Here is a 13225-nt window from a genome sequence, read left to right on the forward strand (position 1 = left end):
TTTGGGACTGGTCTGTGTTAGATTTCTGACAGAAATGTCCCTTGGATACTGTCGCACAGGCACTCAGTGGAATCGGGTGAGGCAGCAATGTGATTGGTGGCCATCGTCAGCACCAAACCCGATCTAGTTCATCAACCTCACTGGCAAGCTAGCCCCAAGGGATGAAGTCACACAGGCCTGGCAGAAGAGATCCTTCAGTGACAAGCGTTCAGTCAACATACAGATAATCCCTGATTTGTGAGAGGGGCACATCCCTGGAAAATGTTTCGTTATGTAAAATCTCAGAAATCAAAAAGGCTGGCTGTAATGTATTGTGGGTACTTTAGTACAGTGTACCCCAAGTTATGGCAGTTCAGGTAACGGAAATTCGTGCTAACAGAATTCACAGATCACTACCAAAAAATATGATATCCCTGGAAAAAGAGCATGCAGTATCCATGGGTACATTGAGGGCTTTCCTGAAATGGTGGGCGCCACAGGGGCTCATATGCATAGAGAAGACTGTGTTATAATTTGAAACTATTGACAGTAAATAGTGTGAATCATGGAGTACTGTAGTATTGTAATGATGTTTTACTGTAATCACTGAATAAACCTCCCTTGGGAAAGCAAAATTAAAGGGGTCAGAAAAAAAATGAGATGCAGAATAAAAATTCACTCCTACAGAACTTATATGAGAAAAAAATAACTAAATAAACTCAAAATGCAAAAGAAACAACAAATGTTGTCAAGGGCACGTGTTATGAAAAGTCATGATAAGGACGGTTTTCTAGGAATGCAACTTCTCTGTAACACTGGGATGCACTGTTTTCCTATGGGTGTGCAATGGCACACTGTGTGTTACAGTGAAACATCGAACTATCAGTCGAGGACATGCACACCAATGAGTCAATGACGTTGTAGCAAAAAACCGTGAAGTGAACATTTGTAAATCGGGAGCTTCCTGCGCAGGGTGGTGACCTTCACCAGATGGCTTGTTAGCAAAATGAGGTGGGCTAGGTTTGAGGCCTCACCTGTGCATTGTTCATTGTCAGGTATACTGACTGAGTCACAACAGTTGTACTGTGTTTTTTTTTCACTGGTCCTTTTACAGTACTTGTTACAACAGTAATGTCAACAGGCAGTACACTCTTAAGGGCAAGACCCTTAACAGTGTTGAAGAGCAGAGAGACCTTGGTGTGCAAGTCCATGACTCATTGAAAGTGGCTACACAGGTAGACAGGGTGGTTAAGAAGGCTGATAGAATACTTGCTTTCATTAATGGAGGTATTGAGTATAGGAGTCAAGAAGTTATGATGCATCTCTATAGAACTCTGGTTAGGCCACATTTAGGGTATTGCGTGCAATTCTGGTCACCTCACTATAGGAAGGGAGGCTTTAGAGGGGGTGCAGAGGAGGTTTACTAGGATGCTACCTGAATTAGAGGGCATGTACCATCAAGAGAGGCTGGACAAACTTGGGCTCTTCTCTCTGGAGCGGCAGAGGCTGAGGGGTGATCTGTTGGAAGTGTACAAAATTATGAGGGGCATAGATAGGGTGGACAAGCAATATCTTTTTCCCATTATTGAGCGATCCAATACCAGAGGGCATGCATTTAAGGTGAGAGGGGGTAGGTTCAGAACAGACGTGAGGGGTATGTTTTTTACTGGGAGAGTGGTGGATGCCTGGAATGTGTTGCCTGATAGAGTGGTGGAGGCAAATTCTTTGGGGGCTTTTAAGAGAGGCTTGGATGGGCACATGAATGAGAGGAAAATAGAGGGATATGGGCATTCTGTAGGTAGGAGAGAATAGCTATGTCAGCACAACATTGTGGGCCGAAGGGCCTGTTCTGTGCTGTACTGTTCTATGTTCTATGTTCTAATAGAGAAAACATGAATAGTTCCCTCAAATCATTTTGGAACCGATATGCTGCCCAGCTCACTTTCAACAGGTGGGTATGCATTTCCTCTACTGCACAGGAGTAGAAAGAACAACTGAATCAGAATCAGAGTTAGATTTATCGTCACTGATTTATATGACGTGAAATTTGTTTTGCAGCAGTAGTACAGTGCAAAGCCATGAAATCACTATTAGTTACAAAAATAAATAAATAGTGCAAAACAAAAGGAATACTGAGGTCATGTTCATGGGTTCATAGACTGGTGATTCATTTTATTAACTTATCAAGTTTACTTAAAAGATGTTTGGACAGGTACATGGATGGAAAAGGCTTAGAGGAATATAGGTCAAACACAGGCAAATGGGACAAGATTAATTGGGCATCTGGGAATTAATTGGAAAGTTGTGGGCATGCTATGTTGGCGCCGGAAGCATGATGACACTTGTGGGCTGCCCCCAGAACACTCTACGCAGAAGATTCATTTCACTGTGTGTTTTGATGTACTAATAAAGAAATCTTATCTATCATCTTGGTCGGCATGGATGAGTTGGGCCGAAGGGTCAGTTTCTGTGCTGTACTACGCTATGACTATAAATCAGAACTGGATTTAACTTTTGCACGCTGGGGCTGTGTAATTTTTACACGGGACGGGGTGAGCTGCCTTTTCAACCTTTTCCTTCTGCTCAGGACTTCCATGCCTCGCGTTTATACAGCACAATGTCTGGGCTCTTCCCTTGCCGTGGACCTCACAAGGTAACTGGTGTCTTCATCACCAACCACCTTTTCACTCCCCTCTGTGTCCAAAGCCACCCTAGAAACACAAGCAGAAAGTCCGATCTGATGATCCCAGTGCAGGACTGAACAAGGGAGTTTTTCTTCCTCCACTTTCAAGAGAGATATTGAATGAAAGTCACATGATAGACCAAAAAAGGATTCTGTTGTACCCTTTCAAAGAACAGCAACACCAGATATCCAGGGCAGTAGTTATTCCTCTTATCAAGTCTCATTGTTTGTTGTGGGATCTTGCTGTGAGCAAATCAGCTGATTGTTTTCACACAACAGAGCACTGACAGCACTTCAAGATTATGTAATTGCCTGTGAGGTGCCTTGGGACTTCCTGAGGTTGCATTAAATGTGATTGAGATGCCAGGCTTTACACTGCAGATCCCTGCAAAGAACGGACCGTGTGCGACTTTCTGGTGGCGTTCCAGAGACCCAGGTTCGATCCTGACCTTGGGTGCTGTCTGTGAGGAGTTTGCATGTTCTCCCTGTGACCACATGGGCTTTCTCTGGGTGGTTCGGTTTCCTCCCACATCGTAAGCATGTGTAAAATGTGGGTGGGCATCTCAGCTTCTTCCCTCCTGGGGCAGCAAGGTTCAAGATGAGGCTCAATGCACAAAGAACCCACCCACCCGGGTCATTCTCTCTTCTCTCCTCTTCCATAGGGTAGAAGATACAGGAGCCTGAGGGCACATACCACCAGACTTAAGGACAGCTTCTATCCCACTGTGATCAAACTATTGAACGGTTCCCTTATACAATGAGATGGACTCTGACCTCACGATCTACCTTGTTGTAACCTCGCACCTTATTGCACTGCACTTTCTCTGTAGCTGTGACACTTTGTACTGTTATTGTTTTTATCTGTACTACATCGATACACTCTGTACTAACCCAATGTAAGTGCATTGTGTAATGGATTGATCTGTACGATCGGTATGCAAGACAAGTTTTTCACTGTACCTCGGTACAAGTGACAATAATAAACCAATACCAATACCAAAATTCACCACACCTGGTAAAGTGGCTGGAGAGGCTGGGATGGAGTCATTGTGCAGGGAGGGACCTGCATTCTTCCCATTCTTTGTGAGTGCATACCAATCCGCCATCATACAGGACAATTCTGGCTTTAGTAATCATCTTGGCAAGTTTCACATTAACCAGGTTCAACCCCTGCTCAGAGACAGAATGCATCACGCATCCTGTGGTGGAAACAACCAGGGCTTGTGAAAGGGCCCTTGTTGGCAAATAACCTCCAGGGCTACAGGGAAGGGCAAGCTTGGGATTGCTCTGCAAGGAGCCAGCATAGCCTCAGTGTCACAGAGTCATAGAGTTATACAGCACAGAAACAGGCCCTTCAGCCTAACTGGTCCAGAGAGTTGTGGATACAGCCCAGCGCGTCACGGAAACCAGCCTCCCCTCCATGGACTCTGTCTTTACCTCTCGCTGCCTGGGTGAAGCAGCCAGCATAATCAAAGACCCCACCCACCACGGTCATTCTCTCTTCTCTCCTCTTCCATCAGGTATAAGATATAGGAGCCTGAGGGCACATGCCACCAGGCTTAAGGACAGCTTCTATCCCACTGTGATAAGACTATTGAACGGTTCCCTTACACAATGAGATGGACTCTGACCTCACAATCTACCTTGTTGTGACCTTGCAACTTATTGCACTGTACTTTCTCTGTAGCTGTGACACTTTACTTTGTACTGTTATTGTTTTACCTGTACTACTTCAATGCTCCCTGTTTTAACTCAATGTAACTGCACTATGTAATGAATTGACCTGTACGATCGGTATGCAAGACAAGTTTTTCACTGTACCTCTGTACAAGTGACAATAATAAACCAATAGCAATACCAATACCATGCCGTCCAAGATGTCCCATCCAAGATAGTCCCATTTGCAGTGTTTGGCCCATAACCTTCTGAACCTTTCCAATCTATGTACCCATCCAACTGTCTTTTAAAAGTTGCTGTTGTACCTGCCTCAACCACTTCCTCTGGTAGCTCATTCCACATAGGTACTACCCTGTGCGTAAATAAAATTGCCCCTCAGTGGGTCAAATCTTTCCCCTCAGTGGGTCAAATGGACTCTCTCTGTGCCGTTACGATCCAGTGATTCCAACCAGGTTTTTGAGATTTGGTCAACTGACCTGAGGAATAAAGAACAGTGGAGGCAGGGGCCCAGGATCTTGAAGCCTGGATTCATAGGCTCCGCCCCTGGTAAGGCAGTGTGTGTGTCCTAATCCCAGGTGAGAAGCTGGTAATGCAGATGTGATTGTGAGCTACTAATTCATTCCCCTCTGTTTCTCTGGAGATTCAGTGAACTTCTGTTCTGGTGTATATGTGACTCCAGACCCATTCCATGTGATTGACTCTTAAAATGCCCTCTGCAATTGTTGAATAATCCATTCAGTAGCTGGAGACGTGGTGGTGCAACGGGTAGTGCTGCCGCCTCACAACTCCAAAGACCCAGGTTCGATCCTGACCTTGGGTGCTGTCTGTGAGGAGTTTGCATGTCCTCCCTGTGAAACCACATAAGGCATCCTCTGGGTGCTCCGGTTTCCTCCCACGTCTGAAGCATGTGCAAAGTGTGGGTGGCAGGAGAAATGGGTGGGTGGGAGTTTGGGTGGGGGAAGTGAGAGGGAAAATGGAACTCATGTAGATGGATGTTTGATGGTCTCCTTCGGTGCTGTGTTGTTGGTTTCAGACTCATAGAGTGGTACAGCAGGGAAACAGGTCCTTCGGCCCAACTAGTCCATGCCAGCTGAGAAATTTATCTATACTGATCCCATTTTCCTGCATTTGGCCCATATCTATCTATTCCTTTCCCGTCAATGTAATTAAACGTTGGAGTTGTACCTGCCTCTACCACTTCCTCTGGCAGCTTGTTCCATATACCCATCACCCTCTGATAGAAAAACTTGCCCCTCAGATCTCCTTTAAATCTTCCCCCCCTCACCTTAAGCCTGTATGCTCTGATTTTCGATTCCACTACCCTGGGAAAAAGATTGTGACTACTTACACTGTCTGTGCCCCTCATAGTTTTATAAGACTCCATAAGCTCACCCCTCAGCCTCCTGCTCCCCAGTGAAAACAATCCTAGCCTATCCAATTTCTAGTAATCACAGCCTATCCAATCTTGACTGAAATATAATCAGAGAACCTCTGCAGTCCACAGCCCTATTTCTTCTGAATTACAGGGAAGAGCTCGAATAGACACCGAGTCAGATTTGGGTTGAGTCAGATCTACATAGAACATAAAACATAGAACATTACAGCACAGTACAGGCCCTTCGGCCCACAATGTTGTGCCAACATTTTATCCTGCTCTAAGATCTGTCTAACCCTTCCCTCCCACATAGCCCCCTATTTTTCTATCATTCATGTGTCTATCTAAGAGTCTTTTAAATGTCCCTAATGTATCTGCCCCCACAACCTCTTCAGGCAATGCGTTCCATGCACCCACCACTCTCTGTGTAAAAAACTTACCCCTGACACATCCCCCCTTATACCTTCCTCCAATCACCTTAAAATTATGTCCCTTCGTGTTAGTCATTGTCGCCCTGGGAAAAAGTCTCTGACTGTCTGCTCGATCTATGCCACTTGTCACCTTGTACACCTCTATCAAATCACCTCTCATCCTCCTTCTCTCCAAAGAGAAAAGCCCTAGCTCACTCAACCTATCCTCATAAGGCATGCTCTCCAATCCAGGCAACATCCTGGTGAATCTCCTCTGCACCCTCTCTAAAGCTTCCACATCCTTCCTCTAATGAGATCTGATATTGTTTGAGGCTTTTCATATTCCAGGTTTTTTTTTGTATTGAAACAGAACATAAAATAAATCCACAACAGTCCAAAGTGGGATTTGGAATCCTGTTTTCCAGGGTTATGGGCATGTTACCACTGGAACCTCAGACACATTCACTGCTTTAGCCACAGACCCTGTATTAGTCCATTTACTATTACCCTGTGTACCTTTCTATCTTATGAGACCTTTGTCCACCAGTATTACACAATGATAGATCTGTCCCCACCAGAACCATACCCCAATGAAATACAGTGACAGTCCTGTGTTCACTGTACTATATCCCAGTATTATATAGTGACAGAGCTGTCTCTGGCAATACTGTATCCCAATGTTGTACAGTGACAGACCCGTTTCCACTACTACTATACCACAGTATTATCCAGTGACCGATCCATCTTAACCAATTCTGTACTCCTATGTTGCACAGTGACAGACCAGTACCCCTCTATACTATAAGGTCATAAGATATAGGAGCAGAATTAGGCCATTTGGCCCATCGAGACTGCTCCACCATCAATCATGCCTGATTTTTTTTCTCAATCCCATTCTCCTGCCTTCTCCCTGTAACCCTTAACCCCTTTACCAATCAAGAACCCGTCAATCTCTTCCTTAAAAACACCTGATGACTTGGCCTCCACAGCCCTCTGTGGCAAAGAATTCCACAGATTCACCACCCACTGGCTGAAGAAATTCCTCCTCATCTCAGTTTTAAAGGTGAAGCTGTGCCCTTGGATCCTAGACTCTCTTACCAATGGAAGCATCCTCTGCACATCCACTCTATTCAGGCCTTTCAGTATATGGTAGATTTCAATGAGATGCACCCAACCCTTCTGAAGTCCATCAAGTACAGGCCCAGAGACATCAAACGCTCCGCATACATTAAGCCTTTCATTCCTGGGATCATTGTTATGAAGTTGTACCCCTGCTCACCACTGAGGCCTAGACTGGACATGGACCTGGACCCAAGCCCAGAAGGCTGGACCAGATAAGGTCCCTGGCCATCTTATCCCCTGGGCACAGGCCCAGTCAGGACCCAGGTCCCAGATCCAAATGGGTCCTGAGGTCTGGTGTTGGGAACGGATTGAGGCTGGGTGTTGGGTGGGCCATGAAATCTGTGCAGAAATGGGATGTCCAATCCTGTCAATGGAGAAGCTGCCTAATCCACTAAGATCCTCACCAGTGAGGACATCTTCAAGAGAGCGGTGCCTCAAGAAGATGGCATCCATCACTAAGGACCCTCACCATCCGGGACATGCCCTCTTCTCATTACTACCATCAGGGAGGAGATACAGGAAGCTGAAGACCCACACTCAATATTACAGGAACAGCTTCTTCCCCAATGCCATCAGATTTCTGAACGGTCCATGAACCAATGAACACTACCTCGTTATTACTGTTATTTGCACGATTTATTTATTTTTGTAATTTATAGTAATTTTATGCCTTTGCACTGTACTGCTGCCACAAAACAACAAATTTCACATCAGTGATAATAAATCTGATTCTGATGCTGATTCTGAAACAGTTTGGTTTTTGGTCCAGGTACCAGCATCTTCTGTCCCGTGTGTCTCCCATTCCCTTACTTATTTCCCTCTAACCTGTTCCTTCTCACGTGCCCATGAACACCCTTGATTCTTCCACCAGTCACCAACACTCAGAGTAATTTACAGTGTCAATTGGGGTGTTACAGTGGTAACACCCTTGCCCCAACCACCTGCACTTGGAGTAGTTTATAGCAATTAACCAAACAACCAGACAAATTAATGCCATGTTGATGTAATGTAAATATTATCAGCAAATGCAATGAAATGTTTATGGAGAGAAGTGGACAGTTGACGTTTCAGGTTGACATTTCTAGATGAGATGACGGGTCTTGACTCGAAACGTCGACTGTGCATTACCCTCCACGGATGCTGTTTGAGTTCCTCCGGCATTTTGTGTGTTGCTCCAGATTCCGGCATCTGTGAGCTCTTGCATCTCTGCAATGAAATGTGTTGACCTGGGAGAATCTGCAGTTCCCTCATCAGTCACCTCTGAACCCACAAATCTGGAGCCGGACCAAGTTACCCTCGATCCTGAGGGACTGCCTTGGTGCAGTGGATAATGGCAGTTGAAAATCCTGTATTGTATAATTGCAAATTTTATGAATAAAATACATTTTAGGAAAAAATAAATCTGTAAAAGTCTGCAACAGTGGAATGCTTGGGATTGGAGGTTTGATGCCTAGTTGACAGAACATTGTAGGTGATGTACAAGATACGGTGAATGACAGCAAAGGAGTCTCTTGTGTTTTATTTTTGCAAGTGTTATGGATAAAGTATGTCATAGGAAAAAATGCATTAAAACCCAAGCTCAAATTTCATAGTCAGTCTCTGTTTTAAGCCTGTTCACAGTTGTTATATTTTCCCACTACAGCCCTGGAAAGTTTAATACAGTGTCCAACTCTTCATCAATTTAATCTTAGTTCTGAAGGAAGAATAAAGATGAGGTTGAGGACCAGTCAAGAGTAAATCATTTCCATAATTTCAATGTTATATGGAGTCGGAAAAGAAAGCATAGTAACTTTTAAAAAATTTCTAATCTGTAAGTATCGAAAAAAGTGTGATCTAGGCAAATTGTATTTATTAGACAACTGTTCGAAAGATAAAAAAGTTATCAATGAATAAATCACGGAAACATGTTATTCCCTTCATTTTCCATAAAGAAAAAGCTGAGTCAATTCTGGATGGTTGAAAGAAAATATTAGATTGAATGGGGCTTTTAAATTTTAGGTTTTAATCCCTATCAGAAGGGCTTGATAGCAATAATTTATGATCTAATTATGAAACTACGTCCAGAGACACTTGATAAAATTAAGAATGAATGGGAAAGAGAACTCCAGATACTTTTACCCACAGAGACATGGAAGAAAATTCTCCAATTAGTTAATATATCTTCAATGTGTGCCAGACACTCTTTGATACAATTTAAGGTGGTTCACAGGATCCATATGTCGAAGGACAGGTTAGCCCGTTTTTATCACCATATAAATCCTATACGTGATAGATGTAATTTGGAGGTGGCTTCCCTGACACATATGTTTTGGTCCTGTCCTCTATTGGAAAAATATCAGAAAGATGTTTTTAATATTATTTCAACTGTATTGAATACTGATTTACAACCTCACCCAATCACTGCAATTTTTGGGCTACCAGTGATGGAATCTGGCCACTTATCCGCTGCTGCTTGTCATAGATTGCCTTTGTTACATTAATGGCCAAGCGATCCATTTTGTTTAAATGGAAGGATCCAATACCTCCCACTACTTTTCAATGGGTTTCTCAAACTATATCATCTTTGAACTTAGAAAAAATTAGGAGTGGCACTGTGGATTCTCTGTTTAAACTTGAGTAAGTTTGGAGTCCATTCATTCAATATTTTCATATGATATAGATCCCTTTTCAATAATCTTTGAACTTAGACGAGCGGAGTTGACAACATAATAATGCTCTTTGTTTATCGAGAAATGTCAGTCCAGTTTTTTCTTCTCCTGAAATTTATTTCTAGTTTGTTTCGTTTTATTACTTGCAAGTTTTTCTTTTTTTTTGTATAATAAATCTTTTTCTTTCTCGTTTTGATTTTTTTTACAATGTATTCATTTACTAAGAAATCGTGGGGCTTAGAATATATCTTTTTTTATTCTTTATGACTATATATGTCATGATTGTCCTCCTGATCTCTTTGTATTATGTGAATAATTACCAATGTTATATGTATTATTCCGTATTAATTTGAAAATTAATAATAAGATTGAAAAAGAAAGAGTAAATCATTTCCTTTCACATGTTGTAATGCACAGTTTACGCCATCACTGATTGTCTTAGAGTAGTTGAAGGCAAACTAATGTGTTCCGTCAAGCTGGCTGAGGCCAGTTTAGCACAGAATAAATCTCCACCTCCAAACTTCTATCATACTGTTATCAGACTCTTGAACGAACCTCTCATAATCATGAACTTTTGATCTCCCAATCTACCTTGTCATGGCCCTTGCACTTTGTCTACCTGCACTGCACTTTTTCTGTAATGCAACACTATATTCTGCATGCTGTTTTTACCACTTCAATGTAATGATGTATAGCATGACTCTGTCTGGATGGCACACAAAACAAAAGCTTTTCAGTATATGTGACAATAATAAACCAATATTAGAACACAGAACATAGAACAGTGCAGCACAGTACAGGCTCTTTGGCCACGATGTTGTGCAGACATTTTATCCTGCTCTAAGATCGATCTAACCCTTCCATCCCACATAACCCTCCATTTTTCTATCATTCATGTGTCTATCTAAGAGTCTCTTAAATGTCCCTAAAGTACCTGCCTCCACCACCTCCGCCAGTAGTGCATTATTCAAAGCAGTTGCATTTCTTCAAGGAAACTTTGAGCATTTCCTTGAATATTTTCCTTTGTCCACCTGGTAATCACGTCCGATGACCAAGCTTGGAATACAGCGTCTGTTTCAGAATTCTAGTTCTGGGCATGTATATAACATCACCTGACTCAGATAAAGGGTCTCGACCCGAAATGTTGACTGTCCATTTCCCTCCACAGATGCTGCCTGGCCGGCTGGGTTCCTCCAGCATCTTGTCTGCTCCAGATTCCAGCTTCTGCGGTCTTTTGCATCCCCATACAATGTCACCTGCCCAACCATCCGATTGAAACTAGGGCCTCAATGCTGGGGATGTCGGTCTGGGTGAGGACACCAATATTGCTTCACTATTCCTTACAGACCCTGCCCTCCTGAATGCTTCCGAGATCTGGACTACCTGCAACAAGACACTGGAAAAATATCCCAAGTGCTGACTCTGCAGAAATCCTCACATTCTGTAAAGACGGGACTGATTGTAACAAGTGATACAGACTGTCACTAACACAGAGAGATACTTTCACAGGCTCAGTTCTAATGTAAAGTCACTGGAATGGAACAATTTGATTCAAGTTGACTTGTCTCCCTTTAGGTTGACTCCCTAATGTAGCACGGAGAGGTACAGGGTTCAACAATGTAGTGTGCTATGCATGAGGAATAAAGGAGTGTTGATTAATGCCAGGCTGACAGAAGTAGACTAAATTTGCAGAGGGCTGTAAAGGTGAAACAGAGAGAATCTTAGCGTGTTTTGTGGAGCATTCTTCTGTTCATTAAAAGCAGCGCACTAGGAACAAACGTGGACGATTCCTGCCACCGTCTGTGACCACAAGGGGAGAATATTTCTGACACACTTCCTGCTGAGTAACATAGTAATGAAGTGAGTTACATACTTTACATTCAGTTCCAGTCAGGAAACATATAGTTCCCATTTTAGTGCACGATTCTGTGCGTAAAATACTGTAACACGTAGAATGGAGGAGAATGAGGGACAACCTTACAGAAGTATTTAAAATGATGAGAGGCATAGATAAGGCGGATGATAACAGTCTGTCCCCCAGGGTGGGGCGGGGGGTCTAAAACTAGCGGGCATAGGTTTAGGGTGAGATGGGAAAGATTTAAAAGGGACCTTTTTCATGCAGAGGGTGGTGGGTATATGGAACGAGCTGCCAGAGGAAGTGGGTGAGGCAGGTTCAATAGCATCATTTAAGAAGCACTTGGATAGGTACATGGAGGGGCGGGGCTTGGAGGGATATGGACCAAACACAGGAAATTGGGACTAGCTGGGTGGACACCATGGTCGGCATGGATTGGTTGACCATGGTGCCCACCCAGCTAGTCCCAATTTCCTGCATTCGGCCCATATCCCTCCAGGCCCCGCCCCTCCATGTACCTATCCAAGTGCTTCTTAAATGATCCTATTGTACCTGCCTCACCCACTTCCTCTGGCAGCTCGTTCCATATACTCACCACCCTCTGCGTGAAAAATTTGCCCCTCAGGTCCCTTTTAAATCTTTCCCCTCTCACCCGAAACCTATGCCCACTAGCTATGCACTCCCCTACCCTGGGGAAAAGACTGTTACCGCCCACCTTATCTATGCCTTTCATAATTGTAAGCACTTCTATAAGGTCACCCCTCATTCTCCTACGTTCCAAGGAATAAAGAACCAGCCTGGCCAACCTCTCCGTATAACTCAAGCCCTCTAGTCCATCCTCATAAATCTTTTCTGCACTCTTTCCTGTTTAATCATGTCTTTCCTATAACAAGGTGACCAAAACTGTACACAGTACTCCAAGTGCAGTCTCACCAATGACTTGTATGATGACAACATAATGTCCCAACTCCTCTACTCAGTGCCCTGACTGATGAAAGCCAGCATGCTAAATGCCTTTTTCACCGCCCTGACTACCTGTGATGCCGCTTTCAATGAACTATGCACTTGTACTCCTTGGTTCCTTTGCACATCACACTCCCTTGTGCCCTACCATTCATAGTACAAATCCTATATGGTCATATATGTTGAGAGGTCAGCAAATTCCCAGCATATCACAGACGTGCAATCATGTGTTTATCTTTAACACTTGAGGAAGTTTACATGACCTTTGATTATCAGAAGCACATAAAGCTATTCTTCACTGAATAATCACCAGGTAGGATTTATTCAGTGTTTTTCACAGATATAGCCCTTGAATTTATAACCATGTGATTCATTGTCCCAACATTGAATATTAGAAAGTACTCAAAACATTACTAATATTTATAACTATTGTCTCGTCATGATCTAGGGATTACTTAATGTAATTCACAAACAAAAAAGTGTGTAACCTACCTGGTGCTTAGGATTTATGCT

The sequence above is a fragment of the Pristis pectinata genome, chromosome 4 (assembly GCF_009764475.1).
Source record: "Pristis pectinata isolate sPriPec2 chromosome 4, sPriPec2.1.pri, whole genome shotgun sequence".
Taxonomy (NCBI): domain Eukaryota; kingdom Metazoa; phylum Chordata; class Chondrichthyes; order Rhinopristiformes; family Pristidae; genus Pristis; species Pristis pectinata.